We start from the raw sequence: 23913 nt of genomic DNA on the forward strand, positions 1-23913 counted from the left end.
TTGGTTTTTTTGTTGGTTTTTTTTTTTCTTTGCATAGAAAAATAAGTGAAGAAGATTTTGCAAGGTAGGTTTCTCTGTGTGTGTGTGTGTGTGCGTGCGTGTGTATGTGTGTGCAGGTGTTTTGCTTTTTGCAAAGTTTTCTGATTTCAGTTGTGAGATGCTTTTACAAGAAGTAGACTTTTCTGATCTGTTCTGCTGCCTGCCTTTGAAAAGACTGGACAACATTGCATTCCCCCTCCTTGCAAAGAGTTCTCTAGGCTGTCGTGTCGTGTGTCCTGTGTATTTGATGTTCCTGCAGGAAAGCATGCTAGTTTGCGAGCTCAAACTGCAGCCAGGGAGCTATGTATTTAAGACACCCCCCCCCCCTACTTTTTGCAGAGGCTGCAACTTTCACTTTGTCACATTTTGGGGTGGGGGGAGAAGGAAGGCATCGACTCACTCGGCTAAGAAGCTCGCAAATTAAATTTTAATTGCAAAAAGAGTCAAAGTCAGCAGCGTTAAAGCTTAAGGAGGATGGAAGGGAGTTGACATTTCTTGCATAGAGAATTTGCTACCACTGGGAATAGACTGAAAGCCCTGGGTGGGGAGGATAAGCAAAATAATAAGAAAGAAAACGATGAGACAAAATACTAATTAAAGTGATGCAGGGAAGTGAGAGGCTGTTACAAGCTCTAACCACCTGTAGAGGGAAATCTTTATACATAGTAATTTCCGATAGCTGATCTATAGAGAAACTAAAGAGAATTACATGCTCCAAACTTTGCTGCTCTGCAATGTGCAAGCCGAGATGCCAAGCTGCTCGGTTAATTCTTGGGGGCTTGCAAAGTGCAGAGCCTGTTAGCTCAGGAGAAACTAGGGTTTAGCAGCTACGGAGTCTTAGTCTCCACCTTGGCTGCAGCCATCTGTGGTGCATGTCCTGGTTTTCTTTAATGCTGCTGCACTCAACGTGGTTATCAACAGATGTCTTGCCTGAGAAGAGTGGGTTTGGTTTATTGCTAATTTCAAGTGGGTTTCTTAATCAGGGAAAAAGTTGGATGGGCTTCACTGTCTGAGGGGAAGGGTGCCAAAGTAGCTGCAAGGACTGACTGCTCTAACCAGTGGGAAGCCTTTTCCCTCAGAGAACCCTGCTCAACAGCCGTGTTACCCAAAAGAGAAATAACTAACCCTGTGTGATACCTGACACGGGGCACGATGCGAGTAACGTGCCGCACCTTGGGCAGTGCCTTTTCTTCTGTGGAACCCCAGGGCACTCAGTGGAGCAATGAAGCAGCCTGACCTCAGAGGGGACCCAACATGCAACCGCAGGGTGATGGCCAAATGCCTCACAAGTGTGAGGTGGCACTGGAAGTCAAAGCTGTGGCAGGTGGTGCAGAAAGTCAAAAGCGAGGTGGTTTGGAGACAACATTTTCCCTTCTCGCTTGCTTATGCATGGTTTTCACCCATTGTCATGAAGTGCAGACCTGTCAGGAACGGGCCGGGGGTTACGAAGCCCTCATCTCTTAATTCTCCTGCTTATCGCACCATCGGTCCACCTCCCCTGCAGAAACATGGAGATCTTAAGTTAGCTTGGCCTTGAATCACCTCCACTGCCATCTGTTCACCCCTCATCTGTCATTTGCCCATCCAGCTGAGAAAAGGTGGAAATCCTGTGGTTTATCACGGTGAATCTTGATGTGTACGTCATCGGGGTCATCTGATTAGTGAGAACCACAGGAGGTGAAACACCATGGGGTGGTGCCATGCTCTTCTTTCCTCTGCGTAGCGTTACAACAGCTGGAGTCCAACCTGGTTTAGGTCCAGCCTGTGCCCTCATAATATGCATTCATGCCTCTGATTTCTGGTTCAATGACCTGTGTCGTCATCTGCTGAAAAAACAAGTTGTTACCAACCCTCATTTTCTGGTGTTTGGGCCTCATCTGTTTTCTTTTCTCTGCTCCTCACCCCCACACCCAAATCTTTCACTGAGCTGGGTATCTGAGTGTTTTGAAATGCCACCAGGTTTAAACAGCTTCAGGAGCAACTCTCTCACCACTTCAAGGAAGCAGGCGGTGACAGGATGACTCCTTGGAAGGAGTTTTCAATAACTCCTTTCACTTCCCCTTCTCTGGGAACTTCTGAGGTCCTACACATGGTCTTCTCAGTACAAACGCTCTTTAACCCAGATATTCTCACATCCACTTCACCTATGAGTCACTGCACTTTCTAGCCTACAATTACATTTGCATAGCTTGTGCAATAGAGGGAATTCTCCAGCTTGCCCACAGCTCCTACCTTCCTGCAACATTCCAGATGCTGTGTCTTTTCATGTCAGCTTTAGAAGGATTCTCTGTGTTCAAAGAGCTAACCACCACCTCCTTTTCTGCCCTGTCCTTTCTCTCTACTTCCATCTCCTCCTAGTCCAACAGTGAACAGGACTGCATCAACACAGACCTTACCCTGAAAGTGCTTATCTAGGCTGAGATGCTTGTGATGAACGATATTGCTTATTAAGGCTCCTCCTGCTTTGTATGTTCTTCTGCTGCTCTTGATTTTCTCATGTCAAACTATGTCCTGTGATGGCACTTATCTCAAGGAGGCCGCATAAGCTAATTCTAAAATGAAGTTTTTATTCAAGTTAGTGGTAGCATATGCCACCATACCACATATTGAGTGTCAGATGGACAGCTGTGTAGACGAAAATCCTGCATTTCTTCTCACAGTACCTCTCCAGATTGTCTTAACAATAATTGCTTAGTACTATTAGCGATCTAGATACAGTCTTCTTCATAGTTAATGGGCAGCTAAACCAGCACTTGCTTATGAAAAACCTTCAGAGAGGCAACCCCACGCTACCTTATATACTCTAGCAATGAGAAGCAAGACTCTCTTCTACTCAACTAGGTATGCAGTAGAAGGACTGGACAAAAAGTCAGTGCTGGTGAGGTAGAACTATATTTTGTTCTTTCGTCAGACATCTTATGCTATTTTATGACCATTGATCAGTCAGGCTTCAATTGTGCTAAATATTGTACTTTATGAGTGGATAAATGGATGAACAAAACAGTTTATTGCTGGGACTCACCTTTAGTTTATAGAAAAATGAAGAAGAGGGCACGAGTCCACAAACTGTCTGGCAGAAGTATTGCCCTCTCTCAATTTCATTGCAGACCTCTCTGAAAGACAATCCAAGCTTCATTGACACCCATGTGCGCTCTCACTGCCAGGTTAGTTCACCTCTACTTTCTCATTTGAAAAACTAGTATCGAGCCAAGATGAGTGGCTCCACTTATCCGCATACTCCATGGAGTATTTTCGATACTCCATTGCATTTTTTCCCCTCGGAACACCAGGATTGCAAATAAGATCGTAAGATTGTCTCACCCCTGATATTTGCCTTATCGCAATGCATTCTTGCAAATTCTTCCTGTATAGAAGCTTCAGTTTCTTCCACTTTTCGAGTTTAGTCACCAGCTTCCCGCTGACTCCCACTGTGAGCGTGAGGCCACGCATCTTGCTCTTGCCACTTGTGACTTTCCGCTCCTCTTTGTTCTACCCAAGATCTCCTTCCTATCAACTTGTGTCTGTCTTTTACTGTGATCTTACCAAAATGATCTGCATAGCTGGACTACCTCTCTGCAAAATTTAATTTTTCCATGTCTCTTCCCAAATACAAAACCATGCCAGGACACAAGTCATTTTCCTCTGTTCTGCATGGGACTCTGTCTTTGTTCTGTGCCCTTCTGTTTGGATTGTAACCTCATGGGGCAGGTACTGTGTCTTGTTCGTTATTTTGTACAATACCCACCACCTCGTGGTTAGGTAACAATGACATAATCTGTCATTATTTTTCTTTTGCTTCCCCCCAAATAAGGATCAGCTTTATTTTAATGCCCCAACCTCTGTGTTCAAGTGTTGGCTCCTGGCTAGAATGTTCCACATCGTTACTTTTTGACTCTGTGTCTGCACAGCATCCAATAGAATGGGAGCTTAATCTGTGATTGCCAATATATAATAATAAGGGTTGCATTTGAAAATTTAACTTGTGACATGTGTTGCTAATGTAAGGAGCAATCAACTGATACAATATTAAAGTAAAAAAGAATTAACACATTTCTAAATTTAGCTAAGTACTCATTGTCAGTCTTGAACAACAACTCAGGGTAGCTTTTATATGCAAACCTTGAACTACTCAGAAAATCATTACATGGAATATAATTCAGACTTTGTATCTCTGTTCATATAGTCCTACAATAATTGCAGTTACTGCAAAAGCAGCACCAAAACGATGATCTGTGAGGGATTTGCAGAAGTATATGTGTTTCATCAGCTGGCTCTGCACCAGGCATTTATAGCAATATGATAATAGCTCGCACTTCTCTGTTGCTCATCCAAGGATCTCCAGATATTCTACTAATACTCAGTAAGTTCTGTATGATACTCACTTCCCCATCCAGTTCACATCATGAGCTGGGTAAGTATTAATACACATCTCCTGACATTAAGAGAACATAAATGTAGCCACGGCAAGGAACAGAGACGCAGCTGCTACCCATCCTTTGCTTTGGTGGGCTCGCTGACGGGGGGACAAAATGGAGAAAACCGCTGTGGTTCCGCTTCACGCATTTGGCCATCCGTTGCGTGATGGTGGTGGTGTGATCAGGTGTGTGCAACGCAGTGGGGGTTCTGAAGACTATCTTAAGGACCTATACTCTTCCGAGTATTGAAGTGTGTCCTTCTTCCTGTTAATTTCACAACACGTCTTGTCTTCTCAGTGATAGCTGTTAGTCCAGCGTCTGCCACGGTTTTCCCTAGGGGAGCTGAAGCATGTCTTAACAGTAAAAACTTGTAGATGTTTCCACTCCCGTGCCTACTCCCATGAATTACCTCCTTCCGATCCATGATCAATGTACACCATGTACCTACCAAGAGCCGTAGTCATTTATCTGGCGAAGTAGAAGGAAGAGAAGTACTGTAAGTTTCTATAGAGAAGATTCAGCAGCTGGGCAAATAAAAGCCATTGCTGCTTGGCCAGCTGGTCCTCCTGGGACTTCCACAAGTTCTGTACACACTGATGGTTTGCCAGTCACAGTCAGGGAACCAGTGGCTTAATTTGTACACTCTGCATAGAAAAGACAGCTTGGATCCAAGCAGAAACAGCTTGGATCCTGGTGCCATTTATAGGGTCGAACTTGCTATTAGCACGCAGTGCATAAATGTTAACTGGTGATAAAAATAGATGTTCAGACAAAAAGTCATATGTGATCTAGATCTTGTGCTCCATTCATGTTTTAATTTCCCCTGGTGTTATTGGAACCCACTTTGCCAGATGTTTCTGCCCTACCGAATGTGGATTTCTGGAAGTTTGGGCTCTAGCTAGATAGGCATGCCAGAACTACTGAATGGTGTGAATCTGAGATTTTTCTTACCCCAAAAGGTAAGTAGAGAAGTGACTGATAAAATTGCCCTCCTGTCCTGGTTTGAATATCCATTGGATTTTCTGGCTGCGTAGCAGTTCTATGTTTTAATTTTTGATAGCCAGACTGAACTACATTATAAGGAGGAACACGTCAGAGGCAACAAATTAGGAAAGAACAGTGTTACAGGAGCATCACAGGATAAGAGCTCACTAGGCTGTGTCTTCATAACCCTAGGCATCTCACCTTGTCTTTCACCTCACCATCTATGAAATGCAGCTAAATGAATGTCTGTTCTTTTTTTCACCCCACTGTCGTCTTCCGTGAGAGACCTTGATTTTTTTTCTTTGACTGGATCCTTTGACTTCATGTTCTATTTTCTCAGTAAATAAATTCTTCCTAAATTATTTTAATATCACCCCACTCCATATCCCATTCTCTCCCACTGGCTATGATACTGGCTAGCTTGAGGTAAAGGCTGACACAGATTTTTGGCATTTCTTCATCACTGCCTCCTCTTTTTTCTGCCAGCACAAGGTCCTGTATAATGCACCTCAAAGTGTTGTCTTATCCTTTTGTTCTTGTTTATAACTCTTTCTTTAAGGTGGTTGCCAGATATGTGTGCACATTATGTTAAAGGTCATGGGCCTTACTCGTGAAAAGTTCCATTTTAAAGGCTAATGAAAATCCAATCTTAGTGTAAAGGCTCATCACATTCATAGCAGATTCCTCAAAGGTTGTGCTCCATGTATCTGAAGTATGATGCCTATTCACTGTATTTCTTCCATAGGTTCAACTTTTATTAAAAAGTGGTATGATTTTCTTTTGATATCATCCTCAATATTGAGACCTTAGGACTCTTTTCCACCAGCTTCGTTATGCTAATGGTTTTCTTCTTTTCATCCCTGTTACACAGAAGGATGTCTCTAGGGTCTGATTTTGCAACCATTGGAGGAAGATCCAGTTTCTATCCTTTTACATGCTATAGCCACGATACATCTCTATAATGTAAACAGGAAAGCTAAAGATAACAAAGTGACCCAGGTACACTGGCATTTCAGCCCAAAACTGTTCAAAGTGTTTATTAATGCTATCTGTGTGAGATGACATTAGCACGTGAGTTGTCTGTTTTGTTGGTTTCCTGGTCTATGCATCCAGATTCTCCAAAAATTCCATAAATCGAAGTCACAAGTCTTAATAAGCCCTTGATCTTCTGACACAGGTGAGATTTTCTTTACTAACATACTGCACAGCCTCTCATTCTCGCGTTGGAGGAAAAGCACTCTTTTCCTCTTTGTGCTTCCTTGTATGTTCTGATCTCTCTGATTATTTATATTGCTGTCTTCTTACTGATGACTTTTATTGATTATCTCAATGCTATAGATATCTTCAAGAACATCCTGGTTAGGTAAGTAGGTATAATCTTCTCTTCATTTCATGGGTGGATAAACCAAGCATAAGGTGATGGGCACTTTACCTGAAATTTGAGGAGAACTTCAAAAATATTCAAGGAAAACCCCTTTCCATGAGAAATTTCAGATCAACACTTGTTGCAGCAAATTTGTGATTAGAAGAGGAATATCTAGATCCTAATCCCCTGCTTTAACTAGCAATTACTCATCTTCAGGTCCTTTTGCTAGCTTATACTTTGCCACCTATAATAGCCAGTAGATTGTTGAATAGATGTTGCTCTAATTTATTTCCATTTCAGTGTGACTGCTCTTTCCTCTGGGTACCATATTTTCCTGTGCTGAGAATTAACTAGTATAAGTTATTGATTACCCTGATACAAGGTGAATTATATTCAAAAAGCTGAGGGGGTTTTGTGAGCTCCTGGTATATCTCGGTGGCACTTCACTGTTTCTGGTCATCTTCCGCTCTCCTTGTTTGGAACGTATCACATGTCGTTCAGCTGCCCAGGTGAACTAGGCCAAGAGCAGGCTCTGTTTGTGGGAGTAAGACTGGCTTAGGAGAATATTTTATAGCCATTACATTAATGAATCAGTCCCTGGCTCACAGGTCGGCAGAACTCCAAGGCTCTGAGGAGGCAACACTTGAACTACAGCAAAAAGTTGCTAGGCTGTTTTCCCCTCATTTTGCAGTGCTCCCTCTGGCAGATCCTTGTCTTGAAGAGCGAAGGTGAAAACCGTCTTTGGGGCCAAAATGAGAACGAGATGGAGCCTTGAACTTGCCAGATCAAAAACCCAAACAAGTAATGAATACGGCTAAAATAGCTTTACTTGCAAACTAAACTACTTTGGAAGTGACAGGTCATAGTTGTTTTGAGCAGCAATTTTGTGCAGGCTAATATTTTACTACTAACAACAATAATAGTGGTATCCCAGTGTGTGCCATTGTCCACTAGGGCAGAGTTTGGAAGGGAAATATGCAAGGGTGAGGACAGTCCGATATGCAGATCATCTGTGTTAGAGACTGGGCTACCTGCTTTGGCATCTCCAGTAGCTCTAAGTGAAAGGCCACATACCTGCAGCTGATGGGCACCCTGCTGCTTCAGCCAGCATCAGCGATATTACTTTTCAGTGGAGGAAAAAGTACCAGAACCATTGCTTTCATTAACACTTCATTGGTAGGGAGGTTTAATTGTTTAGAAACAAGAAGGTTGCTGATAACTAAAATATCGAGATAGAAGATAAATTTTCGTTTTAGCGTTTCTAATGATCAGAAGTGGGAACTGCTGTTTGGTACACAATCGCCTGCCAAACATTCTTTCCAGTTTGGGTGGTTTCCATTTTTTTTTTTTTTTTTTAAGCCAGAGATTCCCTGGGCACTGGACTTTGCTTCGACCCAGCCTTTAGCAGCAGACAGGCAAGAGAGGAGATGGTTCTGCTGAGATGGAGACGACACATTTGGGTGGAGAAGCAGAGGAGAGCAAAGGAGGAGGCAGGCTGCTTTTGTGAAATTGAGGCTGCAAGATGGTGCTACAGCTTCCAGAAGAACACATCAAACCCTTTGGTAGAAAGATGTAGTTCTTTCACTAAGATTGGAGAGTTTAGGAAAAAAAACCACGTGTGTGACTGCAAGGAGCTGCTCAGGATGGGAAGCAGGGAGGGAATTCCAGGCGTCTGCCCGGCTGGGGAGGGCCTGAGCTCCAGGAGCTGCAGGGCTTGCCAGCATGCCTGCTCGTGACCTGCCACCGAGATCATCCTTTGTACACGACCACGCTGATACCTTTTCTTTGCAATAGAGAAAAGCTAAAGCTAAACAGCTTTCCTCTGTTGGCATGCACAGAGGTGAACACTACAAAGAAATGCAAAGCTCTTAGGGTATGCGCGGGAGGGAAGAGAGAAGATGACCATCCCCTCCCTCCGCAGTAGGCCGTGGGTTGTCCCAATGCTCTTGGGTCTGAGTGGCAGAAGATAGTTTATGTGCGCACACCTCCATCCCTAAACTCCTGCGCGGCCTCTCGTTTTTACTCATCCAGGATGAGCTTCGTCACGGCTCCTCGGAGAAGGTATGTTTTGTGGCTGGCTCTTTTGTCTGGGGTCTTGAGGTGACAAGGTCTGTCCTTGGTATAAGATCTTTCCCTACTGTGGTATTTCTTTGTGTCCTTCTGGCTTCTGGGCTGCTACTGCTGTAAAGGCCATCTTTCCAGGTGTATGTGGTGAAAACACAGTTTAAGCTGGGTTTTTCTTCCAGATCTGAAGAGCAACATCTCTCCCAGTCCTGGGAAGATGGGTTTGAGGCTGGCATGTGCGGAGATGTGTGAATGACAATGCATCTGCTCGCTTCTACCGGCGAGTGCGTGTAGTCATTATAAATGCCTAATCTATCTCCCCAAGCCTGGCAGTGCCTACGACGTGATCTCATATAGGTGTGTAATGCCCCCCTCCCTGAGTGCTGCTGTATCGGTAGCAGGAGTTGGCAATGGCGTTGTCTGGCTCAAAGAGAGAGAGAGAGAGAGAGAGGGAGAAACAGCCTTACCTCATTGATTGCAGTTTATTAACATTAGGAAATTCATTGTCTGCGATAGAAGTTGGTAATAATTAAGTGAGTTAATAAATAAAGAATGTGTGTGTGTACAGATTAGACAGTAAATAACTTACTGGCTTCTTGATTGCCCTGGCATTTTGCTTCTCTCTTCGTAGAAGGTGTGAAGTGGGCTGACGGTGGGCAGAGCATGGTAGGGGATTCTCCATACTCACCTGGGGAAGAGAGGGTCCCATGAATCTTGGCTTTCCCTCGGGTGCAGGCGAGTGTGTCTGAGCCTGTCCCCGGGGGCACGGAGGTTGTTTAATGCTTTTAGTGCCATTTTCCAACAAATGAGAGACGCGTTTAAAAATAGCACCAGCCCTTTGCGCTTGCCTTTTTTTAGGCATTTTAAGAAAGAGCTGCGTCCCTTTGTCTGGGAGATGGGGAAGACGACCTGCTCTTCTTCTTCAAGGTCCTCATTAGCTCCTCTGGGACCGTGGAAGGGCTCCTGGTGGCCCCCCCTCCCCGGCTGCACGTGTTAATTGTCCCCTCTTCACACCCTTAATGGCAAGCGAGGTCCTTACAGAGATGTGTTTTGCTTAATGGGAGCTGGGAAAGGTGTGGTGCATAAAGGAAATACCTCTCTCGGCCAGATAAAGCCCGCATTTGTCAGCAAAGACAATTCTCTTTTGTCTGGTTGCTAGTGATGCCTGGGTTTGGGGCAGGGGGCTCGGGGGGGGGAGCGAGTGTGTGTGTGTGTGTGCCACTGTGCAAGCTCAGGTTTAGCCATTTGCGTACAGACTATAGCAGCATTATAATTTTTAATTGCAATTTCATTTGTTATTCTCTCCCTTTCCCCCACCCCTCTCTCTGTATAATCTGGATCATTGCTCTCTGTAGCTGATTCCGTGGGAGACCAAGCAGAGTGCGTGGGTGCAGAATATAGAAAGCCAGAGCCATAGAATCTGTTATTTGCGTCATTCTAGGAGACGGGGCTGTTTGCCTGACAAATATACAGAATTAATCCTGGTTTTATCAATATCTGTCTTTTGCTACAGTAGCCAAATACAAGTGTAAGGTGGTAGGGGGACTAGCTGCTGCTGCTGCTGCTGTTGTTGGTCGTATTGGGGGGGGGTAAGGGGGGGGCGAGAGGGGGAGAGAGAAAGAAAGGATGCTAAAATATGTTCAGCTCCCCCCATGCTGTTTGCCTTACAAATATTCAAAAACCTGAAATTTTAATCCAAATTGCTTTTTGTTAAAATTGCTAACCAAGAGAAGGGGATGGGGGGGTGGCGGGGACGCGGGGGGGGAGATGTTCTTGCAAGGTCTGGCTATGCAGATTGCTCTCCCTGCCTGTGCTTCTGCATGGGATATGTGTGTGTTTTTTAAGAAATATCTCCTTGTCCCCAGCGCATTCCCCCCCCCCCAAACACACATATGCACACCCCTCAGGATTTTTGTGCAACTGTGCAGAGAGCTGCACAACACAATATATGGGGCTTGCTAATTAACTCTTTTCCTCGAATTGAAGTGCCTTACTGCAAGCACAAAGCTCCAAGCACAGACATCTTTTATGATGAACTAGAGCCTCTGAAGAGGAGAATCTGAACGTGACGTCAATAGCTGATAACTGACGCAGCCTTGCAAAGGAGTCTCAGGCTGGCTCCTTGCAGCCTGCAAGCCCTAATGATTCTATTTTTTCCCCAGTCCCCCCTCGTAGTAAATTACTAGAACGCAAACACACACACACCCTTTTTTTTTTCATATATATATTTATAGATCCTTTATTCTCCAAACAAAGGATTTTTTTAAGGGGGGAATGGCACTGGGCGGGGAGGAGAGAATTTTTAAAAAAAAAAAACAACCCTTCTTTGTGCTGGGTGCAATTCACTATATGAAACCATCTCTGCCTCTCGGCAAAGCAAGCCTGAAATCCACATTTGTGCATGATGGCAAACTGGTGCATGGTGGTGGTTGTGTTTTTTCCAAAGCCCACTTTATAAAGACACTGCAAGAAGACAGACACAATAATGCTTGCAAGGCAACAGGCAGAGAGGCACAGAGACAGACTCAATACAACTGTGGATTAGGGGTTTGTGCAATAGGACAGCACGGAAGGCGGTCAGTTTGGGTCGTTTGGTGTGGGGTGCGTGTGTGTTGTTGTGTTGTGGGTTGTTTTTTTTTTTTTTTTAATTCTCTGCAATGATGCACCTAAAGCAACTGTGGACGGTGGTGCAGAAAGAAGCTGGGGTAGGGGGGTGCGTGGTTGGGGGTGGTTGTGTTGTAGGGGGGCAGACTTAATGCACATTTAATGTTTTGGACGTAGCGTTCCAGCGAAATGCCTTTGTGTGTGGATTTTTTTCCCCAGTACCTGCTAAAAATAGCATCAGGGTTTTGATCGCGTTCCAGAAATAGACAGAGGGTTGCACTTGTATAAAAAGCGAGCGCGGGTGGAAGAAAACCTGGACATCACCGCAGTATTTTTTTCCAACTCCTGTCTGGAAATTAATTGTTGGATTCCCCCCCCCCCCCCAACCTTCCTCGCCCCCCCCTCTCCCCCCTCCCTCCCCTAGCCGAGGAGTTCCCGTTTGGGTAAGTAGTGATCTTTCCTGTGCATGGTGCAGAGAGTCTTGTCTTTGTTTTATGCATGCCTGGATTAATTTTTTTCCCTTCCTTTCTACTTTTCTTCTAAAGCGAGAGGGGTATACTGGTCTACATAATGAATTTGGTGCATGCACGGAGCCCAGAGAGAGGGAATTCTTGCAGAAAGGGGAATCACCCTGTCGGTAAATCTCTGAATCAATAGCGAGCTGCAACTCTCTCTCTCTCTCTGTCGGCGCTGTTGAGCCCCTCTCCCCACTCGCCCCCCTCCCTAATTTCGCCTCTCCGAGGTGATGGGGGGGTTGTGGGGGGAGTTGTGGGGGGAGCGGAGGAGAGGGACGAGGCAGGACCGGGGGGGGGCCGGGCGCTCCCCGCCGGGCGGCCGCCGGGAGCTGTCCGCGCCCCGGTGCTGAACCCGCCGCCGCCGCCGCCGCCGCTGCCGCGCAGCTTCCCCCCGCGGAGGCTTCCCCGCCGCCGCGCCTCCGCCTGCCCTTCCCGCCCGTGCGTTTGAAAGAGCCTGTACCTGATGATGGTGCTCGGCAAAATAAGAGGCTATAGGTTGCTTTATTTGGACTCACCCCTTCTCCTCCCACCTCGTTTCCCCCCTCTGAGTGCCCACACCTTCTGCGGATCGTGTGTGCGCGAGTGTCTGTTTTTATTATTGCCCGTGCTTCGCGTCCTTAGTCATATCCTCACCAGATGAGTTGGTGGAATGACTGAATTAGTGGCGAAGTAGCGGGGGATTGTTGTGGTGTGTACGGAGCAGAGAACGCAGGGTTACCTCGGCGCTGCGAACGCCCGTCACCCCCTCACGGCTCCCGGGAGCCGAGTAAGTTCTCGCCAGGCTGCGAGCATGCAGGTTCACAGGCATTCCGGCTAGCAAAGACATGTCATCAGATTGCACTAGAAGAGACGCGGAACCACCGTCCGGCGCTGGCACGCACCACCCCGTTCTACCCCGCGCAGTGGTAGCCCTCCCAAACGGCCGTGGAGAGGGGGGCTTAGCCGCAGGCTCAGACCCGCGAGGGGTGGAAAAGGCAGAAGGCAGACAATAGCCGAGGAAGCAGCTTTCCCCTGAGCACGTTTAGCCGTAGCCTCGCAGTAAAAGCAAGCTTAGAAAATGGTGCACCTACCACACAAAGCCCAGCAACAATTGCAGATCCCGCAGACAATGGCATGGTGCAGCCATGAACATCGGTATAGCACAGCACATTGGGCTGGGGGGTGAGAGCACCTCCTGGCCAAGACCGCATGCAACGGCTCTAATCTAGGCATACAAAAGACATCATTTCTTGCAATTAATCGAACACCAGCGCCTGAATTCACAGCACGGTACTCCACCCACGGCTGCCCTTCATGTCTAAACCGTCCCTTCCCCGAGCTTGCGTGGTCGTATTTACAAGCGGACCCGACATGTAGTTTGTTTGGTTGGTTTTTTTAAAGAAGAAGAAGAAGAAAAAAAATCCCCTTACAACACGTGTAGCCAATCATTGCAACTCTTAATATATCTCTATAAAACAGTCATTAGAAACAAGAAATGCCCTCCTTCCTCGCCCCCTCCCTCGCCTTCCCAGCCCTCCCCTCCTAGATCGTTGCCTCTCTTGGCACAATGCATAAGATTACCCTTAACTGGATCCTATTAAATAATTCAATGGTGGCGGTGTAATTTTGGTTGGAAACTGCACGGATTTCCAAGTCGTGACTGTAAAAGTGAGTAATGTGCTCTGGCTGCGTCATGGCTCCAGTCACAGATGGTTCCAAACTGAGGAGAAATCGTGACTTCGACTTGAGACGTCCCCTCTCCATGAAAAGACCATCCAATCACAACGGCGTCGGGGGGCAGCCGGACTCCGCGGAGCTCGCTTTCTCCTTGCTCTCCCGTCCGTGTGTGTGTCCGTGCGTGTGCCCGTGTGTGCCTGTGTGTGTGTGTGCGCGCGCGTGTGCGTGCCTGCGCGCGTGTGTGTGGATAAAATCCTCAACAAGTTGCAGAAGGGGAAGGGAGAGGAGGGGTTAATCCTGGGGAATCTTCTGCACCTAGTGAGATCGTGACCCTCCCACACAGTACAGTAACTTATATACATACCTGGAGGAAGGGAGGCTTTGCTTTTGGGCTTTCTTTAAAAAAAAAAAACAAACAACCAAAAAAAAACCCCCAAAACCCCCCAAACCCCAAACCCAACCCAAAACACTGTTGGTGGCGGTTGCACCCCGCGCGGGACTCCCCGGAGCGGCCAGGGACGCGCCCCGCCAGGTAAGTGCTGGGGGTTTTCAAACTTCTGCTGCCTGCGCTGCCCCGGCCGCCCTGCCCGCGCCCTGCCCGCGCTGCGCTCCGCTCCGCTCCGCTCCGCCGCTGGGCTCGCCGGGGGCTTGGGAGACGCGGGGCGTCGTGCCGCCCGGCGGGGCGGGAGCGTCGGTACGAGCGAGGGGTGGGAGGGAGGGAACCGCGGCGGTTGCGGGCTGGGACTGGCGCGGAGGTGTCTCGCGTGGGTTTCCCGCGCCGCTGGCGCGGGCGGGACCCTTTGGCCGCCGCGGGGCAGCGGTGGATTTGCGAGTTGCGGAGTTTGGGCAGAGGGGCGAGGCCCCGCCGGTCCCCGTCCGTCCGTGTCCCCCCCCCGCGGGTCTCTGCCCCCAACTCGTGCGGGAGCCCGGCGGGCGGGACGTGGACGCAGACGCGTGTTTTGCCTTGCTCCTGCCGCCGCCGGGCGCTGGCGGGGCCGGCGGTTCCCCGCAGAGCTTTCCGTGGAAGACCTCTGGAGTTCAGTGACACGTCCTGGAAACTTTTACCAAGCGGGTGTCCCCGCCGCCGGCGGTGGCCGGGTGCCTCAGCGCCCAGGACGGTGTCACGGCGCTAAGGAACGGAGGGGAGGGGGGCCGTCCCGCGTCCCCCGCCGCTCTCGGGAGGGTCGCCCGTCGGCGCCGGCCGGCCGGTTCCCCCCGCGCCGAGGCGGGAGGGCGGGGAGGCAGCGGCGGGTCCCCCATGTCCCCGGCTGCCCGCCGGGAGGTGGCGGACGGCCCGGGGCGCCCCCGCCGGGGGGAACAGCGGCTCCGCGCCCGGGGCCCCCCCGGCGGCGGGGCTGGTCCTTAGCTTAACGGCACCCCTTCGGCAGCGGCTTCTCGGAGAGGGGCTTGGGGGGGGGGGCGGCAGGGACGAGGAGGGGTCTGGGCTGGCCTGGCCGCGCTCTCAGACGTGCTCTGGTCGGGGATTCGGTGACTAATTAAACATGGAGTGGGCTTTTTTTTTTTCCTTTTTTTTTTACTTTTTTTTTTCTTTCCCCTTTTCTTTCCTTCCTTCCTTCCTTCCTTCCTTCCTTCCTTCCTTCCTTCCTTCCTTCCTTCCTTCCTTCCTTCCTTCCTTCCTTCGTTTCTCCTCTCCTCTCCTCTCCTCTCCTCTCCTCTCCTCTCCTCTCCTCTCCTCTCCTCTCCTCTCCTCTCCTCTCCTCTCCTCTCCTCTCCTCTCCTCTCCTCTCCTCTCCTCTCCTCTCCCCCTTCGGGGGAAAGAAAAAAAAAAAAAAAGCAAAAAAAAAAAAGCCGAACTAGGCAATGTGAGGCGCCGCCTGATTGGTGGGTGACGATTTTAGCCCGCACCAATGAGCTGCCCGCCTGCTCTCTATTTATTTAGCGCTCAGGGGGGAGAGTTTTCTCTTTACGCAGCGCCCGTGCCCGGTGCCGGAGCCTCTGCGCGGAGCGGGGCCGCGGACACGCCGCGCTCCGCCACGCTCCCGCGGCCCCGGCCCCGCCGGGGGTGGGGGGGGGTGGGAGGGAGGGACGGGGGGGGGCGGCGGCGAGACCCCCCCCCCCCCTCCCCGCCCCCGCCTCACCGCCCTGGCGGGATCCCGGGTTTTCGGAGCGGGACTTGGTGGGGATGGGGGGTGGGGACCCGGCGTGGCGGGGGATGGCGGAGCCGATCGCCGGTGGGTCCTGTGGATGTTGTGGTGGCAGCCGGATGGATGGATGGATGTAGGAAGCCGCGGGAGACTTTGTCCTTCGCGAATCTTTTTGCGGTCTGGGCTTGCTGTACATAACTACCTACCCGGGAAGCCCTTACCCCAAAAAGCATTCGCGGAGGGCGCATTCGCCGAAGGAGCAGCAGCTGCGATCGCCGAGCCTTGGACTTATCTAGACTCTGTGGGCTTCTATTATTAATTCCTGGCACCTTTCCCTTTCCCCCGTCCAGGCCCCCCCCCCGCCCCCCGCTGTGAGTGTATATATGTGTGTCTCTAGATATATATGTAGTGAGATAAATAAACACCCCTTTCCCCCTTTCCTACTCCGCTTGGTCCCCCAGACGTTCAAATATTCACCGTCGCCTCCTAACCTAACTTTTTAATCGACTTTTGCCTAACGGAGCAGACCACACGTTTATTCGGATAACTGTATGGTGGTTTTTTATTTCATTAATGGAAAAATAAAAATAGAATAAAACTTCCTAAAAGTTCTCCTACCCTCACCTTTCTCCCCCTCCCCTCCTTCCAGGGCATAGCCGTGTTTAAAAAATACGGGTGTCCTAGTTGATCGAGATTAATTCATTAAAAAAAAAAAAAAATCTTCGGAGCGATTCATTAAATGCTCTGTAATCGGGAGCCTCGGCTTATTTCGAGGTGGGGAGGGTGGGATTTACTGGGATCACCCCATAAATAATAGGGAGGGAGGAGGAGGGGGAGGCGCACGGATCCGCCGCGGTTTGGGGGAGACCCCAGTTAGCAGGAGATGCACCATGGAAGCGCTTGCCAAAGGCGCCTCCCTCCCCCCTGCCCACTTCCAACCTGATTTTAAGCAACTTGCAGTCCGGCGATCTCTCCGATGACTCTTTCCCCAAAAGCTAGTGCCCCCGAAAAGGGTAAAAAAGGCAGAATCCGGGGGAAAACCCAGCCGAGGCGATGCTTTTGGACGAGGTGATCGCAAGCGAGCAAAGCAGCATCAGCACCAGCTCTCTGGTTCTGAAACTGCCTTGTGCATGCACACAGCACTGAGAGCATCTCAGGCAGGAGTTGGGGAAGCTGCATTTTCCCTCTCTTTGCAGTAATTACCAGCCCGGATTCCGTGGGCAAGAAATAAATAGCAAAGAGAAATCCTCCCCGCTTGCCGCCCCCCAAAAGAAGGAGCGATTAAGAGCAGATCTGTCCGTGCAGATCAGCCTCGTGAAAGAGACAAGATCTGAGCAGCAAGTTGGTAGCGGAGTGGCCGCTTGACGCAACACAGGGGCCTATGGTTCGCCCGGCTGTGAAATAAAAAGGAGGGGGGGGCGATCTCATGTCTCAACTGTTAGAAACTAGAAGGGCTCTCCCCTCTGCTCCCCCGACAGCGGCACGGAGGGAGATCCGGCTGAGAAAGGGCTGATCTTGCATTTCAGGGAAGCCTGCATTGGAGAGATCGGGCGAGGACCACGGTCGAGGCTAAGAGTTAATATTTCTCGAGAGATAAAAGAGATTTTGAAGACCTGCCTGCACTTTAGAAAAGAGTAAAAGGCCGGCTAAGGGATAAGCCAGGAAAGAAGGGGAAGGAAAAGCACCTCGTGGCTCCCCTCCCTCCTTTTCTTCTTGCTCAGGACACGTAGCTTGAGCACTAGCGGGCTTGATGAAAACAAAGGTGGAAGGGTCACACCATCTTTCAAGTAGATTCGCATTTTCATAATTATTTATCCTCTTCTATTTAGAGAGAAAAAAAGGCGTTTGTCCTTTCCGGTCGCCAGCAAACCTCTTTACGTGGGTTTTATTCATGTGAGCATATTTTAAAGGGAGAGACAAGGTACTAGAGGGAACTTGGAAAAAAAGAAAAGAGAAGTGATAAGAGGGATCAGCCAAGCTCAGGCTAAAAAAGCATCCTCTTTCTTCCCTGCCTACCGTCGTCCCTCAAGAGGATTGAAACCAGGAGTGATTTGGGGAAGGGGACACACACACACACACACACACACGACAGCTCAGGCACGAGTGGAAAATCCGAGCCACGGCGGTGCAGCTCCACGTCTCTTTACCTTGCCAGCCAACTGTTGCTGCCATGCTAAGGGCTGCTGCTGCTGGGAACGGGAACGGGAACCGCTCCTCTCTGCCCGGGGGACGGAGTGTAGGGGGGGGGGGCAGCTACCCCCAGCCGGTCTCCGCCGCTCCACGGGGCACCTCTCCCTGCCCTTCTCCCTCCCCTCGCTCCTCCAAGGTTTCTACCCGCAGCAGGGATGTTAGGACACGTCGGGCGAACCGGGGTCCCTTGTCCCTGCCGACCCGACACCCAGCCACCCCCCCCCCGCCTCCGGCAGCTCTCCTCCTCCTCCCGTCGGGCCTGGCCTCGCCTTTCCCCGAGGGGCTGGGCAGGGGCCGGGCAGGGGCCAGGCTGCTCTCGTTGCTCTGCTGCGGGCCTGGGGCAGCTGGAGGGTCTCGGGGTGTGTGTCCCCACGGGTGACAGGGACGCCCGGGTGGGCCCCCCAGTCCCTCCCCTAGGCGTCAGGGCAAGCCGTAGCCAGGGGAGAAGCGGAGACACCCCCCCCCCGGCCCCCGGCAGCCCCGACCCCCGGCAGCCCCGACCCGGTTAACCCTCCTCTCCCTCTGCCTTTTCCCCCTCAGGGGCGGCCACGCCGTCGGAGGCCGGAGGCGCCGCGGGAAGCAGCGAGGGAGGCCCGCAGGTGAGAGCAGCCACGCCGCGGGGTTTTCCCTCACAAACCCGGGGCTTCCCTCAGAGGCGGGGGGGGGGGGGGGGGGTAAGCTCGGGGCCCTCGCATGGGCCGGGGGCTGCGGTCCTCCCCTTCCCCGGGCACGAAGGGGAGGACCGCAGCCCCCGGCCCGGCTTCTCGCTTTCCCGCCTTTCCCTTTGACCCCAGCGGTGGTTACAGCCAGGCCCGGCCTAACGCAGCGCTAGGCCAGAGCAGGCCCGAGCCGCCCCCCCGCCCAGACCTGCCCCCGCCCCGAGTACAGGCAGCCCAGGGCATTGAAAAAGGCGGGAAAAACCCGCTTCGAGTTTGTATAAATTGGACAGAATCGATTCCGAGTGAAGCCCTGCCGTCGTAAGAAGGCGGGGGGCGGAAAAAAGTTGGCGGGCTTTGCCTAAAAATCTCCTCCTTCACCGCATCTTTCCTTCCTTCTTCACTAGTTAACGCTCTCTTCCACTCCATAGTTAAATGCATTGTCTGACATTTGCAGTTCTCCTAGTTTTTGTCTTGTAGGTTTCTGCTTTTTTTTTTTTTTTTAATCCTCGAGACAGCTAGTACAATTTTCTGCCTACCACTGTAATCGTGAGGTAGAAAACTGAGAGGCAAATTAATTAATAGCACGTGTTTTGAAAGCAAAAGGACCCCCTCCCAGTAAAACAGCGAAACGTATTGTTGTTTTTGGTCACTTTTAGTGATCGTCCCCCGCTCTGTTTCCAGACCTGGCAGTTTTGGAGAAAGAGGAAATACATTCCAGTTACAAAATTAAAAGTTTCTAGATGAGTAACTACAGCGAAGTCTCTTTACGTTTACTGTATTTTGAATTTTAAATTCAATTTACGAGTAAATAAAATACATAGGAAGGCTTTCTGCAAGAAGTCCATTTTTGTCCTTTCATTTCGGCATCTAATTTCTCGACGGCCGTTATCTGCCCGTAAATTGCGACGTACGATTTGCTGTAAAACAACAAAAATGTCTTCCTTCAGAAAGCTGCCAGCGTGGGCAGATGTCTTCAGAGGTTAGGGGCTCCATTGCCACCTGACGTAGGTCAAACACTTCATTAGGACCCCTAAAGCTTAGCAGTGCTTTACTGGTATGAGCTAGTTCCCCACCAAAATAGACAAACTCTGCTTATTTAAAGATAGGAAGGAAAAGCAGATCCTCGTAGCCAAAGATGGAAAAGGCCTGTTAGAGCCTCAAGTACATACACCTCCTAGACCAGCATTTAATCTCCCCCAAAAGAGGATGTATCAAATATTGAACTAGTACTACTCTTGAGGTTTTTTAAAAGGTCAAGGCATACATTGCTAGGAGCATGGGGTCAGTGCATGTTAATTTACGTCAGTTACTGCACTTAATACAATTATATAAAGGCTAAGGGCCTATGACTAGAATTGCTGCTTAAGGCCTCTGAGCCTCCTGTATTCCTGTCAGTTAAGGGCTGAGAAATACCTCCAACCATCTGTAAAAAATTGCTTTGTGAATACGGGCCTCATGAAATAATGATTAACACTCTTACCCTCCCCTCCTTCTACCCTCCCTCCCCCCCAATTTTTATTAGTATTCGAATCTTTTGCAGATCATCTGCACATCAGTTCTCATTCTTTCTCTTTTAACTCTGTTACCACAAATACATTTGGCTATAATATTTGCATTAGCTGTGGTATGCTGCCATCTCATTTCTGGCTATAGAGATCGCTCTAATAAAGGACACACGTAAATTAACTTTTATTTTTATTATTATATTTTCAGGCAAGTTTTGTGGTGGTTGTTGTTTATGTAGCTTTCAATAACTGTCAACTCTTGCTGAAATGCTAGTAGTTTTTAAAGATACTTTTGGAGGGGCTTTTTCTAGAAATTGAAATAAATACCTTTTGGCTTTTATACTTTTATACTGCTAGATACACCCCAGGCTCAGTGGGGGCAGGTTAATTTGGTTGGTGTCATGTTGCACACCCTGCCCCCCCCCCCCCCAAAAAAGGACAAAAAGTTATTATTTCTCTTTCTCTCTCTGAAATATTTTATGGGACTACTTAGGGAATGCCAAGTAAGGTTTGTTCACTCACTGTTTTGCCAAAATATTCCCACTGTTATTATCACCTGTTTAGCATGTCTGCTGGAACTGCTCTGATAACCAGTAATGCAGTTAGCAGTTCTTAGAGCATGCTTAGCTGCCACTGCATTTATCTAACGTAGGGAGCGTAAGAGTGAAAACCCTGGTGAAGCCTAATGCCTAATTAGCAGTAGAAGTGGTAGGAAAGGTTAGCAGATTTATGGTACTGCAGACGTGATAAGCAGTCCGGGGAGGGGGCGGGGGGGAAATGTAGGGTGTAGACTTATCAAACTTCTGAGAGGAGCACTACAGCAGCCAAACTTGGTCTGAAATGAGACTATGCTGTTTCACTTTAATTTCTGTTTATAAATACAATCCATTTCTATTTGTAAATATAACCAGGAAGGAGATGCATTTGGACCTGCAGCAGTGTCCATGGACGTTGTTTGGAGCAGGGAGAAGAAGTTGCACCTTATTTAAATACAGGCAATTTTCTGTATAAGTAAGTGACCTAGTATCGTTTAGAACAATACACTGAGGCACAGGGTTGTCTGTGCGCGTGCGTGCACACGTGCACGCAAAATACATATGTATGTGAATATAAAATGGATTTTTTGGCTAGCATTTTGTTTTAATTCTGGATAGTCAAGCTTCCTAATTTGTAGAAGAGAGTTACAAAACTTGTCCCTGTGAAACTCAAGGTTTTCACTTCAAAATAAGAAGCGACACGTGTGTTTTATATCGTATTTGATGCTGTAGTTTGGATGGGTTTGGAAGGATGATAGAAGATGCTTTATTAATCATTATATTTGCACATGGAGAAATGCGTCATGGTAGCAGCATGACATGTCTCATTTCTAATACAGCTTTAGCCTCTGTAGAACCTCCTGGGGGTTGGTACACACCGTCCGCTCTGCATGGTCAGAGTACGGCCTCCAGGCACAGCTCAGGTGCTTCTTGTGACCGGTGTTCCTGTCCCTGTGCAGGTAGCCACCTGCTGAGCTATTAGTGTGGTGACAAGGACATGCGTTCGGGTACTGATGGTACCCGTGCTGGTCACCAGGATGCAGCATTAGCCTCCTCAGGAGAAAAGGGACGATTCCCTTGAGTCTAGCCAGAGGCGAAATGTGACCCCTGTGTTTGTGCAGCGTTGCTGAGTTGTGGCATTGTTAGTCCTAACGTCCAGGTGTTGTTCTCTCCCAAGCAGGCATAGATGGGAGACGCGGGAGGAGAAGGGAAAATTTAAATTTAAATTTTTTAATTTAATTTTCCGTTTTTTTTTACTAGAGGGTTCCCCCATCCCCAAAGCTCATTCTCTGAATTTGGCAAATCCCTGTTTTCCTCCTGTTCTCCTTACTCTCCCATTGCAGCAGCTGTGTCTCCCAGGAGGTGGCCAGGCTATCTTCCGAAGTTGCCCCCTTTGCTAGCCAGTGGAGGTACTCCCCACAGCTGAAAGTGTCTGCTGCAGTTGGGCACGTAGTTTTTTAAAAAGGGCTTGGAGTAATGTGAGTTTCTAGGCCGAGAATATAGTAAACAATTTACTAAGAATAAAGTCAGGGTGTGCCCAGGAAAATATGTTCCATCATCCCTTATTTTCAGCGAGCTGTAAGTAAACAGTATGGGATAATGCCATGCTAAATAACGGAAGCTATCATGGGCTTCTGCCCGAGTGGACAAGGTTTAACTGCCTGGGAAACCTGAACATTTTCAGTTTGCATGCAAACCTTTCTGAAAAAGGGAATTGCAAGAAAAATTTCTTCTGAGAATTTGTTTGTTTTAAATGATGCATTTTCAAAATGAGTGCATGGTTGAAGGAAAAAAATGGAAAGCAGTGGCAAACTACCATGGAGAAATTACATCTAGTTTTTAAAGGACGCGATTCTTCCATTTTTCCTCCTTGAATTATATGCCTTCACGTGAACAGTTCTACTGGATCGGTGTGGGAGGCAGAAAGCACTGCTGAATCGGGGCCCACCGCACCCTTGAGTTTATAGCTTTACTGGAGCAAATAAGGTTATTTTCCAACAGAGGAATCGGGGACAAGCACTGAAAAAACGTGCTGTTGTGCAGCTCGTCGCCTTACAGTCCCAACTGTACGGATGTAAGTCAGTGCCCACGTTGGTGTCCACCCTCAGTACAAGCAAAAGGAGGGAAAGGAGGAAGCGGCCTAGAAGAGAGTGCATTTGATCTTGCGCTGAGTGAATGGCACATAGTGTCCACTCCGGAAAAAATGTCAGCATTTCCCAGGAGAGTAGTAAAGACGAAAAAGGCCGGCTAATTAGGAGAAGGGTTGGGGAGAAGTGGCCAGCAGCCATGACACTATCAGCTATTTAACCTCAATATACAGAATATATAGTCAGCAGTATTAATTTAACATAAGTACCGTGAGCTGTGAGCAGCCAAAGAAAAGACACAAAAGCCAACACAGAAACGTCTCAATGCCCTTGCCTTTCTCTGTCTGGAAAGCCTGGCTGGGTGACTTGCTAAAATTCTGCGTGTCTGGCGTAGCTGCCCGTGTCCTTAGTGGCAAGCTGATGCCAGGTCTCTATCACTTTCTGGTTTCCTTTCTAAATCTCTTTAATTATGTTGTTGTATTTTAGTTAATTTTCAGCACATGTTCCTGTGCTCTGTTTTGTCACATTAGAAATGGCCAGTGATTTAAGAGAAGAGAAAACCAGTAGGAGCAGTAGGGGGGAAGAGAGGGAATGTACATAAGCTATTTATCTGTTAAGAGAATGTGAAAAATCCTGACATACCTGTTAGAAGTTCCTGGCTGTGCCAATACCTTTGCCAATTTTGATGCAAACAGATACTCGTTGCTAATTTGCTGTTTGTTGGTACATCTCCAGCGCGGGGATGGTGCAGTGAGGGGTTCCCTGCCCGGGCCCAGTTCTCAGCCCTTGCCATAGATCTGCTCGCGTGGCCTCTTGCTCCTCAGAGCCTTCAGCCCATGCGTCCCAAACACAGGGCCAGGCAGAATTCCTGGTTGGAAGAGGAGCTGAATTTCCTCTCAAGGAGGTAGAAAGAGAGGGACGTCCTAAAGTACGGGGAGAGATGACGTGGCTTTGGGGAGCGTTGCTTTTTGGCAGTATATTTGGTAACTTTCTCTTCCTTCCAAATCAGGACTTAAGAAGCCAAAACAAGAAATGAATTAGCAGAGTGACACATAGGCTTTAAAAAAAAAAATGTGTCCACTGTTGGTTCCCAGACTCGCCCTCATCAAAGCAACGCTTCTCAGTCACCCTCCTTACCCTCACGGGAACATCTGCTGGGGAAGTATGATACGGCACAGGTAGAGAAAT

The 23913-nt window shown here is 48.8% G+C and overlaps 1 long non-coding RNA gene across 1 annotated transcript in view; it reads left to right on the forward strand.

Annotated features, from left to right (window-relative positions):
• The first annotated feature begins 13864 nt into the window (after positions 1 to 13864).
• LOC128139475 (uncharacterized) overlaps positions 13865 to 23913 on the forward strand; it is a 65786-nt gene continuing 55737 nt past the window's right edge. The window contains exons 1-2 of the long non-coding RNA XR_008234402.1: positions 13865 to 14175; positions 18479 to 18537. This is a non-coding gene — a long non-coding RNA (uncharacterized LOC128139475). The remainder of the gene's footprint in view (positions 14176 to 18478; positions 18538 to 23913) is intronic.

The sequence above is a fragment of the Harpia harpyja genome, chromosome 3 (assembly GCF_026419915.1).
Source record: "Harpia harpyja isolate bHarHar1 chromosome 3, bHarHar1 primary haplotype, whole genome shotgun sequence".
Taxonomy (NCBI): Eukaryota; Metazoa; Chordata; class Aves; order Accipitriformes; family Accipitridae; genus Harpia; species Harpia harpyja.